General features: G+C 35.9%; 1 pseudogene; it reads left to right on the top strand.

The window, feature by feature from the left end:
* Positions 1-4,289, top strand: part of LOC104998885 — a 129,495-nt pseudogene extending 125,206 nt beyond the window's left edge.
* Positions 4,290-7,046: the final 2,757 nt, after the last annotated feature.

Genomic DNA, 7,046 nt, shown 5'->3' with positions numbered 1-7,046 from the left:
TTTTTTTTTTTTTGTGGAACTCTCTTGCTTTTCTGATGATCCAGTGGATGTTGGCAATTTCATCTCTGGTTTCTCTGCCTTTTCTGAACCAGTTTGAACATCAGGAATTTCATGGGTCACATGCTGTTGAAGCCTAGCGTGGAGAAGTTTGAGCATTACTTTACCAGCATGTGAGTTGAATGCAATTGTATGGTAGTTGGAACATTCTTTGGGATTGCCTTTCTTTGGGATTGGAATGAAGATTGACATTTTGCAGACCTTTGTTCCCTGCTGAATTTTCTGGCATATTGAGTGCAGCACTTAAAGAGCATCATCTTTTAGGATTTGAAATAGTTCAACTGAAATACCATCACCTTCACTAGCTTTGTTCACAGTCATGCTTTTTAAGGCCTACTTGACTTTGTATTTTAAGATGTCTGGCTCTAGGTGAGTGATCACACCTTTGTGGTTATCTGGGTCATGAAGATCTTTTTTGTATAGTTCTTCTGTGTATTCTTGCCACCTCTTCTTAATATCTTCTACTTCCACTAGGTCCATACCATTTTTGTCCTTTCTAGTGCCCATCGTTGCATGAAATATCCTTGGTATCTATAATTTTCTTGAAGAGATCTCCAGCCTTTCCCATTCTATTGTTTTCCTATATTTCTTTGCACTGATCACTGAGGAAAGCTTTCCTATTTCTCCTTGCTATTCTTTGGAATACTGAATTCAAATAGTTATCTTTCCTTTTCTCCTTTGCCTTTGACATCTGTTCTTTTCTCAGATATTTGTAAGACCTCTTGAGGCAACCATTTTGCCTTTTTGTGTTTTTTTTTTTTTTTCCACAGGGGATGATTTTGATCCCTTCCTCCTGTACAAAGTCAGGAACCACTCTTCATAGTTGTACAGGCATTCTGTCTTATATATTCCCTTGAATCTATTTGTCTCTTCCACTGTAATTGTAAGGGATTTGATTTAGGTCATGCCTGAATGGTCTAGTGGTTTTCACATCTTTTTTCAATTTAAGTATGAATTTGGCAACATAGAGTTCATGATCTGAGCCACAGTTAGCTCCCAGTTTTGTTTTTGCTGACTGTATAGAGCTTCTCCATCTTTGGCTGCAAAGAATATTTTCAATCTGATTTTGGTATTGACCATTTGGTGATGTCCATGTGTAGAGTTTTCACTTGTGCTGTTGGAAGAGGGTTTTTGCTATGACCAGTGTGTTCTCTTGGCAAAATTCTGTTACTCTTTGCTGTGCTTCATTTTGTACTCTAACACCAAACTTGCCTGTTAGTCCAGATATCTCTTGACCTCCCACTTTTGCATTCCAGTCCCCTATAATGTAAAGGACATCTTTTTGCTTGTTAGTTCCAGAAGTCCTTGTATGTCTTCAGAAAACTATTCCACTTCAGCTTCTTCAGCATTACTGTTCAGGACATACACCTGGATTACTGTGCTTGTCAATGGTTTGGCTTGGAAATGAACAGCAATCATTCTGTCATTTTTGAGATTGTATGCAAGCACTGCATTTCAGACTGTTTTCTTGACTATCATGACTACTCCAATTCTTCTTAGGGATTCTTGCTCACAGTAGTAGATATACTGGTCATCTGAGTCAAATTCAGCAATTCAAGTACATTTAAGTTTGCTGATTTTTAAAATGCCGATGTTCATTCTTGCCATCTCCTGTTTGACCACTTCCAATTTGCCTTGATTCATGGACCTAACATTCTAGGTCCCTATGCAATAGTGCTCTTTACAGCATCAGACTTTACATCCATCACCAGTAATACCCACAATTGGATGTTGTTATTTTTCTTCATCTCTTCATTCTTTCTGGAATTATTTCTCCACTGATCTTCCGCATATTGGGCACCTCCCCACCTGAGTTCATCTTTTAGTGTCTTATCTTTTTGCCTTTTCATACTGTTCATGGGGTTCTCAAGGTAAGTATACTGAAGTGGTTTGCCATTCCCTTCTCTAGTGGACCACATTTTGTCAGAATCCTCTGCCATGACCCATCCAACTTGAAGGCCCTATACGTCATGTTCAGAGTTTCATGGAGTACTACAAGCCTGTTGTCCATGTGATCAGATTGGTTAGTTTTCCGTGATTGTGGTTTTCACTCAGTCTTCCTTCTAATGGATGAGGATAAGAGGCTTATGGAAGCTTCCTGATGAGAGAGACTGACTAAGGGTTAAACTGGGTCTTGGTCTGATGGAAGGCGACATGCTCAGTAAATCTTTAGTTCAATTTTCTCTTGATGGGTGGGGTTGTGTTCCTGCCCTATTTTTTGACTTTGGCCAAAAAAACCAAGGAAATAAGGAAGATACTGGTGACCTCCTTCAAAAGGTCTTATGCATGCACTGCCACACTCAATGCCTCCAAACCTGCAGCAGGCCACCGCTAACTCATGCCTCTGCTGAAGACTCCTGGACACTGACAGGCAAGTCTGGGTCTGTCTCTTGTGGGGTCACTGCTTCTTTCTCCTGGGTTCTTTTGTGCACAAGGTTTTGTTTGTGCCCTCTGAGAGTCTGTTTCTGCAGTGCTGTGTAAGTTCTGGCGGCTCTGTGGTGGGGTTAATTGTAGCCTCCTCCAAGAGGGCTTATGCAATACCCAGGTCTACTGCACCCAGAGCCCCTGCTCCTGTAGCAGTGCACTGCTCACCCATACTTCTGCCAGAGACACTCAGACACAATTATGGCTTAGTCCCTGTGGGGTCTCTGGGTCTTGGTGCACACAAGGACTTGGTGTGCACATTTAGTTTAGTATTTCTAGATTAAGTCAATATTGTGAAAACTGTTTGTATCTTGCTAGGCTACTCTTTTCTGGGCCTTTTCTTAAAACGATCAACTGCTTCATGAGACATTTTTTCTTTCTGAATTTGTATTATTTCTGGGTTGCTGTCTCAGTGGCCCATTCAGGGTACATAGTAGGCAAAATGAAAACCCCAAAGACTCTCTTCAGTGTAACTCTTTGAATCCCAAGGTCCCTAAGCAGACTGACTTACTACTTGTTTCACAGTGTTGGTTTTTATAATATGTTCAGGACCTTTATTTAGCACAAGGAATACTTAGCAGATGCTATAAGCAAAAATATTTTTAACTCATCTTGTCCAGAAATGGAAGCAAAATTTGCTTTCAGACACTGCAGCATGTTGTATAAAAGGGTAAAAGGTTGTTTTTTTTTGTTTTTTTGTTTTTTAATCTTAGCTATCCATCTTTCCAGCATATACTCTGAAAGAAAACATGTATGAACATCAGGACACTGCAAAGCAGACATATTTGTTAAAGTGCAATATGTGCTTCCATAGTGGTAAAATAAGGTCTTAAAATGTGTATTTCTGATTAAGTGATTAAAATTCCTTCTATAAATCATTTCTGTCTTTCAAAATTATAAGTTTTGATATGACATATCTGGCTGATTTTCCTTTTATTTGTTTAAAACTGTAGGAGTTGTCTTTGAATAAAGCAAACACCATTATTTTTTACTCTTTCAAGGAAAATGTGGGCCTCCTCCACCAATAGACAACGGAGATATTACCTCACTCTTGCAATCGGCATATCCTCCAGGAATGAGTATTGAGTACCACTGTCAGGCCTACTATGTGCTTTGGGGAAACAGAAACATAGTATGTCAGAATGGAGAGTGGTCACAACCACCAAAATGCTTAGGTAAATGCTTTAAACTTCTCTTGGCTCCTGGGATAATCCTTGTACACAGCATAATGTTTAACTGTCTATGATAGAGGTTTTCTGAATTAAATAACAACCAGGTAATGCTTGCATGCCAAGGATTAATATCTGTATATAGAAATAAAGTTAGAAAATGTCATGTTCAAGCAACAACGGCTCCTTTATGAAAGCTCTTCATACGATAAATGACATTATGAATCTTATAACATTTAATGATTACACTAAACAAAGTATCTCATTCTTATAACATTAATTTTTTCAAAATGATGAAATTTACATTATACATTTTCAGTGTATTGGTTTGGAAAAAGTTTGTGGAAGAATTTTTGGACCAAAGTTCTTGAAACCCTGAAATTCTGTTGAATGTATTTGCATATTACTCACAGGTTTATGTTTATTTTCTTTAACTTTAGAGGCATGTGTAATTTCAGAAGAAATAATGAAAAAAAACATCACATACAGTTAAAATGGAAACACGATACAAAACTTTACTCTAAGACAGAGGATAATATTGAATTTATGTGTCAGTATGGTTATCATCGACTGACACCACATCATGCATTTCAAACAACTTGTCAGGAAGGAAAGGTGGTGTATCCTCGATGTGGATAAAACCTTGACCAAATGCAGTTGTAAAACTGAAATATGTACATGTATTCAGATTTTTCCTTATTAATTCAATTCTGTTTCTTTTATCAAGTATTTTTTAACTCATCTTGAATCATAAACCAGATTTGTGTTAAATATTATGGGGACAATGTAATTGAGAGATGGGTCCAATGAATCACTTCTTAAAAGTATCTCATTAAACTTGGCAAATCAAAATGTTATGTGTCCTGTTCATGAAACATTTATAGCAAGAAATTAGATTCAATCACTTCCATGCCTCCTTCCATCCATCAGTTTCCTAACCTTCTTAAAGCTTTCTCCATTACTTCTGAGGGTTTCTGAAACTCTGTTTTAGAAGACATGGGATAAAAGTGTGGAAAGAAATGGAAAAAAATAAAAATATTGATAATATCACTTAACAAACATATAAAAGCAAACTATGTCATACTTATGTCAGCAATTAAATATAAGTAGTTTATCTTACTTTTGCTCATCTATCAATAGATGAATAAACCTTAAATGATGAGAAAGATAATATTTTAAGTTCAGTTCAGTCACTCGGTCATGTCCAACTCTGCAACCCCATGCACTGCAGCACTCCAGGCCTCCCTGTCCATCAGCAACTCCCGGAGTTTACTCAAACTCATGTCCATTGCATCAGTGATGCTATCCAACCATCTCATCTTCTGTCGTCCCCTTCTCCTCCCTCCTTCAATCTTTCCAACCTCCTTCCCTGCATCAAGGTCTTTTCAAAGGAGTCAGCTCTTCACATAGGTGGCCAATATATTGGAGTTTCAGGACAGATTTCCTTTAGGCTGGACTGGTTGGATTTCTTAATATTTTACAAGATGCTCATCAAAGTACATATAATAATTCAAATAAAGAACAATGAGAATCACATTGCATAACTACTATAGCACAGCATATAAGTGATTAAAAAATTCAACATTAAATATACACACATACATAAAGACACTCTGCTTTAAACACTGAATAAATTTTTACAGAAAAATATTGGCAAGAAATGTAAGAAACTATTTAGTATATCTAGAGTTGAATTCACAGATAATAGGTGTAAAAGTTGTTTCACTTCTTTTTACTTACATGAATTCTTGAATTTTTCTGTCTTCAGTGTATATCAACATTGAACCTCAAAATATTTTCTAAAATAAATATGCAGAGTGACACAAGAGGAGCTTCAGAGATCAATTTGGTAATGAACTCCGGGTCTAGTAATGTTTTCCTGATTTTGCTGGTACAGAGCATTTTAGAAACATTCACCTCCAGTCTGAAAATGATTTTTATGTTCATACATTTTAAACAGCATATTAAGCTTAAATCAGTTAACTATAAACATTTTAAATTTCTAAATATTATAAAAATTTTATTATTAAAACAGATATAATTAATGAAGCCAAAATATTTAAGGTGATATCTTATTACTTTGTACTGCATGAAGTCAAGTGACCTTCTTAGTCTAAGAATCATGGCCATCACCACTGGTGCTAATTGATCGAAATCTGAATTGCTAGTAACAGCTGGTTTTCTCACCCTGAAATGAAATGGTTACAGTTGACAAGTTATCTTTGCTGTAAATGTTAACATTTTTGTAGATATTATTTCTCCAAAGTTTTCAACTAATGGTTGTAGAATCTATTTATGACTCGAGGCTGCAAACAGTTATTTCACTGTTGTCTAGAAAACGGTGATTTTTAAAGATCAGTTCTATCATTTTTTTGCATTTACAGTCATTCTGTGTAAAGATGAGTGTTAATTTGCAGACTCTGTTCATAATCAACTTTCACCTAAAAAGTTTTAGCAAATTTTTAAAATAATTTGTTTTTAAATAATTTGTAGTTGACATATAGTTGATTTACAAGTTTCAGGAGTATAACACAGAGATCCACAATTTTTAAAGATTATACTATGTTTAGAGTTATTGTAAAATATTGGTTATGCTTCCTGTGTTGTATGGTATGTCCTTGGGGATTCTTTATTTTATACTTAATACCTCTTAATCAAATATGCCTATCTTGTCCCTCCCTGCTTCCCTCTCTCCAATGGCAAACACTTGCTCATTATCTGTATCTTTGAATCTGTTGTTGTTTTGTTATATTCATTCATTTTTAATTTTTTTTAATTTCACATATAAGTGATATCATATGGTACTTGTATTTCTCTGTATGACAAATTTCACAGAGAATAATACCTTCCAAGTCCATTCATGTTGTATAAAATGGCAAAAATTCATTCTTTTTTATAGTTACTTGGCCCCTTGTGTAAATACATACACACACACACACACACACACACACATATATATATATATATATATATATACACACACATATATATACACACACATACATACACACACATAATTAGTGGTTTTGGTTAAATCTACTATAAAGATAAGAAAAGCATCATATCTTTTATCAGTGTAATCTTGGTTATTAACTGGACATGGAACAAAAGACTGGTTCCAAATAGGAAAAGAGTACATCAAGGCTGTATATTGTCACCCTGCTTATTTAACTTTTATGCAGAGTACATCATGAGAAACGCTGGGCTGGAAGGAGCACAATCTGGAATCAAGATTGCCTGAAGAAATAACAATCACCTCAGATATGCAGATGACACCTCCATTATGGCAGAAAGTGAAGAGGAACTCAAAAGCCTCTTGATGAAAGTGAAAGTGGAGACTGAAAAAGTTGGCTTAAAGTTCAACATTCAGAAAACGAAGATCATGGCATCTGGTCC

Source organism: Bison bison, unplaced genomic scaffold (assembly GCF_000754665.1).
Source record: "Bison bison bison isolate TAMUID 2011002044 unplaced genomic scaffold, Bison_UMD1.0 scf7180017864338, whole genome shotgun sequence".
Classification (NCBI taxonomy): domain Eukaryota; kingdom Metazoa; phylum Chordata; class Mammalia; order Artiodactyla; family Bovidae; genus Bison; species Bison bison.
This window is presented reverse-complemented; position numbering and strand designations above follow the sequence as displayed.